The sequence below is a fragment of the Ochlerotatus camptorhynchus genome, unplaced genomic scaffold (genome assembly GCF_037179485.1).
Source record: "Ochlerotatus camptorhynchus isolate MF236.1 unplaced genomic scaffold, CSIRO-AGI_Acam_v1.1 ptg000377l, whole genome shotgun sequence".
Classification (NCBI taxonomy): domain Eukaryota; kingdom Metazoa; phylum Arthropoda; class Insecta; order Diptera; family Culicidae; genus Ochlerotatus; species Ochlerotatus camptorhynchus.
Window position 1 is genome coordinate 550,829 of NW_027040865.1, and position 10,794 is coordinate 561,622.

The following is a 10,794-nucleotide window of genomic DNA, read 5'->3' on the forward strand; positions in this document are numbered from 1 at the left end:
TTAAACACAAGTTCATGTATAATGACTTTACGAAACTTTATGGCGAGACGCGGTATACCTGTCTGCATTTATAGCGATAGAGGCACCAACTTTATTGGAGCCAACAGGGAACTTACCGAGGCAGTTCAAACTATTAATGAAACAAAATTAATGGAAGAGTTCGTTACAAGCCATACAAAGTGGTCATTTAATCCACCCAACAGCCCCCATATGGGTGGAAGCTGGGAACGTTTAATACAGTCGGTTAAAAAAATCCTAGGGCAAATGCAATTTCCCAGACTTCCCACTGACGAAGTTCTTCGGACAACGCTAATGGAAATTGAAAGCACAATTAATTCTAGACCGCTTACGTACATCCCTATTGACTACGAAGCTGAGCCTGCTTTAACACCGAACCACTTCTTGATGGGGTCATCTAGTGGGTTAAAACCATTAATTCCATTCGACGATCGTGCAGCGACTCTCAAAAATACATGGAAAACATCTCAAGTCTACGCCAACCATTTCTGGAAAAGATGGATTCAGGAGTACTTACCGAGCATCTGTCGCCGAACGAAATGGCATCAGCCAGTCACACCTATACAAATTGGTGACATCGTGATAGTAGTTGATTCTAATCTTCCACGCAACTCTTGGCCTAAGGGGCGGGTAGTGGATGTAAAGGAGAAAGGTGGGCAAGTCCGCAGTGCAACTGTACAAACAGCTCATGGATTGTATGAAAGGCCGGCAGTGAAGCTGGCTGTATTAGACGTCGGAGTAACCTCTAGTAAGCAGGACCAGGGGACCAGCGTACTGAGGGGGACTGTTACGCCCTTTGGCGAAAACCCCTCCGTCAACGAAGACACACCCAGCGTTCATCGAGAGGATTGCTGAAACGTCAAGCGAGAATAAATTGAGAACACTTGAAGAGCAAAATTTGTCATTACAAACCATTGTTATTAATTGAACTACTATTCCTTCTTAGTAACCTTAAAAGTTAGTAAATTAGTTAATACCTAAATAGCCTAAAATTCTCCAAACAAAAGTGGCTACATGGTAAGCAAATGATATTGCACATTAGAATTGTGAAACTAATTGCAACAACATTTCAGATTGTAAACATTAATTTCGCATGGTTTGCGCACAATTGAATTACGCTAAAGGATTTTATTAAAGTAAGGTAATACATTAATTTATTGAACAATTTAAATAATGTAACCACTAAATTAAAAGATTAATTAAACAGATATTGTAAAGATTCGACACATACCGGATAGCTTCAGCGGATCTGAAGTAAACACTAAACGTAAGTTAACCTAAAATAACTACGCTGAACATTATGTAAACTTTGATTGTTACTCTTTAGGGAAATTATAACTCTCTCGAACAAATTACTTCATGGACTGTTAAATATCCGGAAAGACTGACTGATTTGTTACCAGTAACGGTAACATTAACTTAACTTTAACTTCATTTTAACTTAACTTTAACTTAACTTTAACTTAACTTTAACTTAACTTTAACTTAACTTTAACTTAACTTTAACTTAACTTTAACTTAACTTTAACTTAATTTTAACTTAATTTAACTTAACTTTAACGTAACTTTAACTTAACTTGAACTTAACTTTAACTTAACTTTAACTTAACTTTAACTTAACTTTAACTTATTTTTTACTTAACTTTTACTTAACTTTAACTTAACTTAAACTTAACTTAAACTTAACTCAACTTTAACTTAACTTTAACTTAACTTTAACTTAACTTTAACTTAACTTTAACTTAACTTTAACTTAAATTTAACTTTAACTTAACTTTAACTTAATTTTAACTTAACTTTAACTTAACTTTAACTTAACTTTAACTTAACTTTAACTTAACTTTTACTTAACATTAACTTAACTTTAACTTAACTTTAACTTAACTTTAACTCAACTTTAACTTAACTTTTACTTAAATTTTACCTAACTTTAACTTAACTTTAACTAAACTTTAACTTAACTTTAACTCAACTTTAACTCATTTTTATCTTAACTTTAACTTAACTTTAACTTAATTTTAACTTAACTTTAACTTAACTTTTACTTAACTTTTACTTAAATTTTACCTAACTTTAACTTAACTTTAACTTAACTTTAACTTAACTTTAACTCAACTTTAACTCAACTTTATCTTAACTTTAACTTAACTTTAACTTAACTTTAACTTAACTTTAACTTAACTTTAACTTAACTTTAACTAAACTTTAACTTAACTTTAACTTAACTTTAACTTAACTTTAACTTAACTTTAACTTAACTTTAACTCAACTTTATCTTAACTTTAACTTAACTTTAACTTAACTTTAACTTAACTTTAACTTAATTTTAACTTAATTTAACTCAACTTTAACTTAACTTTACCTTAACTTTAACTGAACTTTAACTTAACTTTAACTTAACTTTAACTTAACTTTAACTTAACTTTAACTTAACTTTAACTTAACTTTAACTTAACTTTAACTTAACTTTAACTTAATTTTAACTTAATTTAACTCAACTTTAACTCAACTTTAACTTAACTTTAACTTAACTTTAACTTCATATTAACTTAACTTTAACTTAACTTTAACTTAACTTTAACTTAACTTTAACTTAACTTTACCTTAACTTTAACTTAACTTTAACTTAATTTTAACTTAATTTAACTTAACTTTAACGTAACTTAAACTTAACTTGAACTTAACTTTAACTTAACTTTAACTTAACTTTAACTTAACTTTAACTTAACTTTAACTTTAACTTAACTTTAACTTAACTTTAACTTAAATTTAAATTAACTTTAACTTAACTTTAACTTAACTTTAACTTAACTTTAACTTAATTTTAACTTAATTTAACTCAACTTTAACTTAACTTTAACTTAACTTTAACTTAATTTTAACTTAATTTAACTCAACTTTAACTCAACTTTAACTTAACTTTAACTTCATTTTAACTTAACTTAAATTTAACTTAAACTTAACTTTAACTTAACTTTAACTTAACTTTAACGTAACTTTAACGTAACTTTAACTTAACTTTAACTCAACTTTAACTTAACTATAACTTAACTTTAACTTAACTTTAACTTAACTTTAACTTAACTTTAACTTAACTTTAACTTAATTTTAACTTAACTTTAACTTAACTTTAACTTAATTTTAACTTAATTTAACTCAACTTTAACTTAACTTTAACTCAACTTTAACTCAACTTTAACTTAACTTTAACTTCATTTTAACTTAACTTTAACTTAACTTTAACTTCATTTTAACTTAACTTAAATTTAACTTAAACATTACTTTAACTTAACTTTAACTTAACTTTAACGTAACTTTAACGTAACTTTAACTTAACTTTAACTCAACTTTAACTTAACTATAACTTAACTTTAACTTAACTTTACTTTAACTTAACTTTAACTTAACTGTAACGTAACTTTAACTTAACTTTTACTTAACATTAACTTAACTTTAACTTAACTTTAACTTAACTTTAACTTACCTTTAACTTAACTTTAACTTAAAGTTAACTTTAAATTAAATTTAAATTAAATTTATGTTAAAGTTAAAGTTACGTAAAAGATATGGTAATGTTAAGTTATAAATAATTGAAATTTAAAGTTATGTTAACGTTAAACTTATGCTAAAAATAAATCAAATTTATGTTAAGTTTTGCTAAAATTATGTTCAAGTAAATTTAAGTTAAAGTTATGCTATAGGTAAGTTAAAGTTAAGTTAAGTTAAATTTAAGTTAAGTTTAGTAAACGTTATGTTAAAGTTAAAGTTGATGCTTAAAGTTAAGTTAAAGTTCAGTAAATTTAGGGATAAAGTTATGTTAAATTTAAGTTAAAATTACGTTTAGTTAAAGTTAAGTTAAAGTTATGTTAAGTTAATGTTCGGTAACGATAAGATAACCTAAACTTAACTTTAACTTAACTTAATCTTAACTTTACTTTAACTAAACTTTAACTTAACTTTAAATAAACTTTAACGTAACCTTAAATTTATTTTGACTTAAATTTAACATAACTTAAATTTTAACATAACTTTAACCTAACATTAACTTAACCCTAAATTTAAACTTAAATTTAACATAACTTTAACATTAACATAACTTTAACTCAAACCGAACATTAACTTAACATAACTTTAACTTAACTTTAACTAAACGTAATTTTAACTTAAATTTAACATAACTTTATCCCTAAATTTACTGAACTTTAACTTAACTTTAAGCATCAACTTTAACTTTAACATAACGTTTACTAAACTTAACTTAAATTTAACTTAACTTAACTTTAACTTACCTATAGCATAACTTTAACTTAAATTTACTTGAACATAATTTTAGCAAAACTTAACATAAATTTGATTTATTTTTAGCATAAGTTTAACGTTAACATAACTTTAAATTTCAATTATTTATAACTTAACATTACCATATCTTTTACGTAACTTTAACTTTAACATAAATTTAATTTAAATTTAATTTAAAGTTAACTTTAACATAACTTATACATCAAATTGAATAAACTTCACCTTAACATAATTTTAACTTACCATTAACTTAACGTTTACTTAAATTTTTCTTAACTTTAACTTAACTTTAACTTAACTTTAACTCAACTTTATCTTAACTTTAACTTAACTTTAACTTAACTTTAACTTAACTTTAACTTAACTTTAACTTAACTTTAACTTAACTTTAACTTAACTTTAACTTAACTTTAACTTAACTTTAACTTAACTTTAACTTAACTTTAACTTAACTTTAACTTAACTTTAACTTAACTTTAACTTAACTTTAACTTAACTTTAACTTAACTTTAACTTAACTTTAACTTAACTTTAACTTAACTTTAACTTAACTTTAACTTAACTTTAACTTAACTTTAACTTAACTTTAACTTAACTTTAACTTAACTTTAACTTAACTTTAACTTAACTTTAACTTAACTTTAACTTAACTTTAACTTAACTTTAACTTAACTTTTACTTAACTTTTACTTAACTTTTACTTAACTTTTACTTAACTTTAACTTAATTTAACTCAACTTTAACTTAACTTTAACTTAACTTTAACTTAACTTTAACTTAACTTTAACTTAACTTTAACTTAACTTTAACTTAACTTTAACTTAACTTTAACTTAACTTTAACTAAACTATTACTTAACATTAACTTAACTTTAACTTAACTTTAACTTAACTTTAACTCAACTTTAACTTAACTTTTACTTAACTTTAACTCAACTTTAACTTAACTTTAACTTCATTTTAACTTAACTTAAATTTAACTTAAACTTTACTTTAACTTAACTTTAACTTAACTTTAACGTAACTTTAACGTAACTTTAACTTAACTTTAACTCAACTTTAACTTAACTATAACTTAACTTTAACTTAACTTTAACTTAACTTTAACTTAACTTTAACTTAACTTTAACTTAACTTCAACTTAACTTTAACTTAACTTTAACTTAACTTTAACTTAATTTTAACTTAATTTAACTCAACTTTAACTCAACTTTAACTTAACTTTAACTTAACTTTAACTTAACTTTAACTAAACTTTAACTTAACTTTAACTTAACTTTAACTTAACTTTAACTTAACTTTAACTTATTTTTTACTTAACTTTTACTTAACTTTAACTTAACTTAAACTTAACTTTAACTTAACTTTTACTTAACTTTTACTTAACTTTAACTTAATTTAACTCAACTTTAACTTAACTTTAACTTAACTTTAACTTAACTTTAACTTAACTTTAACTTAACTTTAACTTAACTTTAACTTAACTTTAACTTATTTTTTACTTAACTTTTACTTAACTTTAACTTTACTTAAACTTAACTTTAACTTAACTTTAACTTAACTTTAACTTAACTTTAACTTAACTTTAACTTATTTTTGACATAACTTTTACTTAACTTTAACTTAACTTAAACTTAACTTAAACCTAACTTAAACTTAACTCAACTTTAACTTAACTTTAACTTAACTCTAACTTAACTTTAACTTAAATTTAACTTTAAATTAACTTTAACTTAACTTTAACTTAACTTTAACTTAACTTTAACTTAACTTTAACTTAACTTTTACTTGACATTAACTTAACTTTAACTTAACTTTAACTTAACTTTAACTCAACTTTAACTTAACTTTTACTTAAATTTTACCTAACTTTAACTTTACTTTAACTTAACTTTAACTTAACTTTAACTCAACTTTAACTCATTTTTATCTTAACTTTAACTTAACTTTAACTTAATTTTAACTTAACTTTAACTTAACTTTTACTTAACTTTTACTTAAATTTTACCTAACTTTAACTTAACTTTAACTTAACTTTAACTTAACTTTAACTCAACTTTAACTCAACTTTATCTTAACTTTAACTCAACTTTAACTTAACTTTAACTTAACTTTAACTTAACTTTAACTTAACTTTAACTTAACTTTAACTAAACTTTAACTTAACTTTAACTTAACTTTAACTTAACTTTAACTTAACTTTAACTTAACTTTAACTCAACTTTATCTTAACTTTAACTTAACTTTAACTTAACTTTAACTTAACTTTAACTTAATTTTAACTTAATTTAACTCAACTTTAACTTAACTTTACCTTAACTTTAACTGAACTTTAACTTAACTTTATCTTAACTTTAACTTAACTTTAACTTAACTTTAACTTAACTTTAACTTAACTTTAACTTAATTTTAACTTAATTTAACTCAACTTTAACTCAACTTTAACTTAACTTTAACCTAACTTTAACTTCATTTTAACTTAACTTTAACTTAACTTTAACTTAACTTTAACTTAACTTTAACTTAACTTTAACTTAACTTTAACTTAACTTTAACTTAACTTTAACTGAACTTTAACTTAACTTTATCTTAACTTTAACGTAACTTTAACTTAACTTGAACTTAACTTTAACTTAACTTTAACTTAACTTTAACTTAACTTTAACTTAACTTTAACTTATTTTTTACTTAACTTTTACTTAACTTTTACTTAACTTAAACTTAACTTAAACTTAACTCAACTTTAACTTAACTTTAACTTAACTTTAACTTAACTTTAACTTAACTTTAACTTAAATTTAACTTTAACTTAACTTTAACTTAACTTTAACTTAACTTTAACTTAACTTTAACTTAACTTTAACTTAACTTTAACTTAACTTCTACTTAACATTAACTTAACTTTAACTTAACTTTAACTTAACTTTAACTCAACTTTAACTTAACTTTTACTTAAATTTTACCTAACTTTAACTTAACTTTAACTTAACTTTAACTTAACTTTAACTTAACTTTAACTCAACTTTAACTCATTTTTATCTTAACTTTAACTTAACTTTAACTTAATTTTAACTTAACTTTAACTTAACTTTTACTTAAATTTAACTTAAATTTTACCTAACTTTAACTTAACTTTAACTTAACTTTAACTTAACTTTAACTCAACTTTAACTCAACTTTATCTTAACTTTAACTTAACTTTAACTTAACTTTAACTTAACTTTAACTTAACTTTAACTTAACTTTAACTTAACTTTAACTAAACTTTAACTTAACTTTAACTTAACTTTAACTTAACTTTAACTTTAACTTAACTTAAACTTAATTTTAACTTAACTTTAACTTAACTTTAACTTAATTTTAACTTAATTTAACTCAACTTTAACTTAACTTTAACTCAACTTTAACTCAACTTTAACTTAACTTTAACTTCATTTTAACTTAACTTTAACTTAACTTTAACTTCATTTTAACTTAACTTAAATTAAACTTAAACTTTACTTTAACTTAACTTTAACTTAACTTTAACGTAACTTTAACGTAACTTTAACTTAACTTTAACTCAACTTTAACTTAACTATAACTTAACTTTAACTTAACTTTAACTTAACTTTAACTTAACTTTAACTTAACTTTAACTTAACTTTAACTTAACTTTAACTTAACTTTAACTTAACTTTAACTTAACTTTAACTTAATTTTAACTTAATTTAACTCAACTTTAACTCAACTTTAACTTAACTTTAACTTAACTTTAACTCAACTTTAACTTAACTTTAACTTCATTTTAACTTAACTTTAACTCAACTTTAACTTAACTTTAACTTCATTTTAACTTAACTTAAATTTAACTTAAACTTTACTTTAACTTAACTTTAAAATAACTTTAACGTAACTTTAACGTAACTTTAACTTAACTTTAACTCAACTTTAACTTAACTATAACTTAACTTTAACTTAACTTTAACTTAACTTTAACTTAACTTTAACTTAACTTTAACTTAACTTTAACTTAATTTTAACTTAATTTAACTCAACTTTAACTCAACTTTAACTTAACTTTAACTTAACTTTAACTTAACTTTAACTAAACTTTAACGTAACTTTAACTTAACTTTAACTCAACTTTAACTTAACTATAGCTTAACTTTAACTTAACTTTAACTTAACTTTAACTTTACTTTAACTTAACTTTAACTTAACTTTAACTTAACTTTAACTTAATTTTAACTTAACTTTAACTTAACTTTTACTTAACTTTAACTAAACTTTAACGTAACTTTAACTTAACTTTAACTCAACTTTAACTTAACTATAACTTAACTTTAACTTAACTTTAACTTAACTTTAACTTAACTTTAACTTAACTTTAACTTAACTTTAACTTAACTTTAACTTAACTTTAACTCAACTTTAACTTAACTATAACTTAACTTTAACTTAACTTTAACTTAACTTTAACTTTACTTTAACTTAACTTTAACTTAACTTTAACTTAACTTTAACGTAACTTTAACGTAACTTTAACTTAACTTTAACTCAACTTTAACTTAACTATAACTTAACTTTAACTTAACTTTAACTTAACTTTAACTTAACTTTAACTTAACTTTAACTTAACTTTAACTTAATTTTAACTTAATTTAACTCAACTTTAACTTAACTTTAACTTAACTTTAACTTAACTTTAACTTTACTTTAACTTATTTGTAACTTAACTTTAACTTTAACTTAACTTTAACTTTAACTTAACTTTAACTTAACTTTAACTTAACTTAAATTTAACTTAACCTTAACTTAAACTTAACTTTAACTTAACTTTAACTTACCTTTAACTTAACTTTAACTTAACTTTAACTTAACTTTAACTTAACTTTAACTTAACTTTAACTTAATTTTAACTTAATTTAACTCAACTTTAACTCAACTTTAACTTAACTTTAACTTCATTTTAACTTAACTTTAACTTAACTTTAACTTAACTTTAACTTAACTTTAACTTAACTTAAACTTAACTTTAACTTAACTTTTACTTAACTTTAACTTAACTTTAACTTAACTTTAACTTAACTTTAACTTAACTTTAACTTAACTTTAACTTAACTTTAACTTAACTTTAACTTAACTTTAACTTAACTTAACTCAACTTTAACTCAACTTTAACTCAACTTTAACTTAACTTTTACTTAAATTTTACCTAACTTTAACTTAACTTTAACTTAACTTTAACTTAACTTTAACTTAACTTTAACTCAACTTTAACTCATTTTTATCTTAACTTTAACTTAACTTTAACTTAATTTTAACTTAACTTTAACTTAACTTTTACTTAAATTTAACTTAAATTTTACCTAACTTTAACTTAACTTTAACTTAACTTTAACTTATTTTTAACTTAACTTTTACTTAACTTTAACTTTACTTAAACTTAACTTTAACTTAACTTTAACTTAACTTTAACTTACCTTTAACTTAACTTTAACTTATTTTTGACATAACTTTTACTTAACTTTAACTTAACTTAAACTTAACTTAAACTTAACTTAAACTTAACTCAACTTTAACTTAACTTTAACTTAACTTTAACTTAACTTTAACTTAACTTTAACTTAACTTTAACTTAACTTTAACTTAACTTTAACTTTATTTTAACTTAACTTTAACTTAACTTTAACTTAACTTTAACTTAACTTTAACTTAACTTTAACTTAACTTTAACTTAACTTTAACTTAACTTTAACTTAACTTTAACTTTATTTTAACTTAACTTTAACTTAACTTTAACTTAACTTTAACTTAACTTTAACTTAACTTTAACTTAACTTTAACTTAACTTGAACTTAACTTTAACTTAACTTTAACTTTAACTTAACTTTAACTTAACTTTAACTTAAATTTAACTTAACTTTAACTTAACTTTAACTTAACTTTAACTTAACTTTAACTTCATTTTAACTTAACTTTAACTTAACTTTAACTTAACTTTAACTTAAATTTTACTTAACTTTAACTTAAATTTTACTTAACTTTAACTTAACTTTAACTTAACTTTAACTTAACTTTAACTTAACTTTTACCTAACTTTAACTTAACTTTAACTTAACTTTAACTTAACTTAAACTTAACTTAAACTTAACTTAAACTTAACTTTACTTTAACTTAACTTTAACTTAACTGTAACGTAACTTTAACTTAATTTTTACTTAACATTAACTTAACTTTAACTTAACTTTAACTTAACTTTAACTTAACTTTAAATTAACTTTAACTTAACTTTAACTTAACTTTAACTTAACTTTAACTTAACTTTAACTTAACTTTAACTTAACTTTAACTTAATTTAAACTTAATTTAACTCAACTTTAACTTAACTTTAACTTAACTTTAACTCAACTTTAACTCAACTTTAACTTAACTTTAACTTAATTTTAACTTCATTTTAACTTAACTTTAACTTAACTTTAACTTAACTTTAACT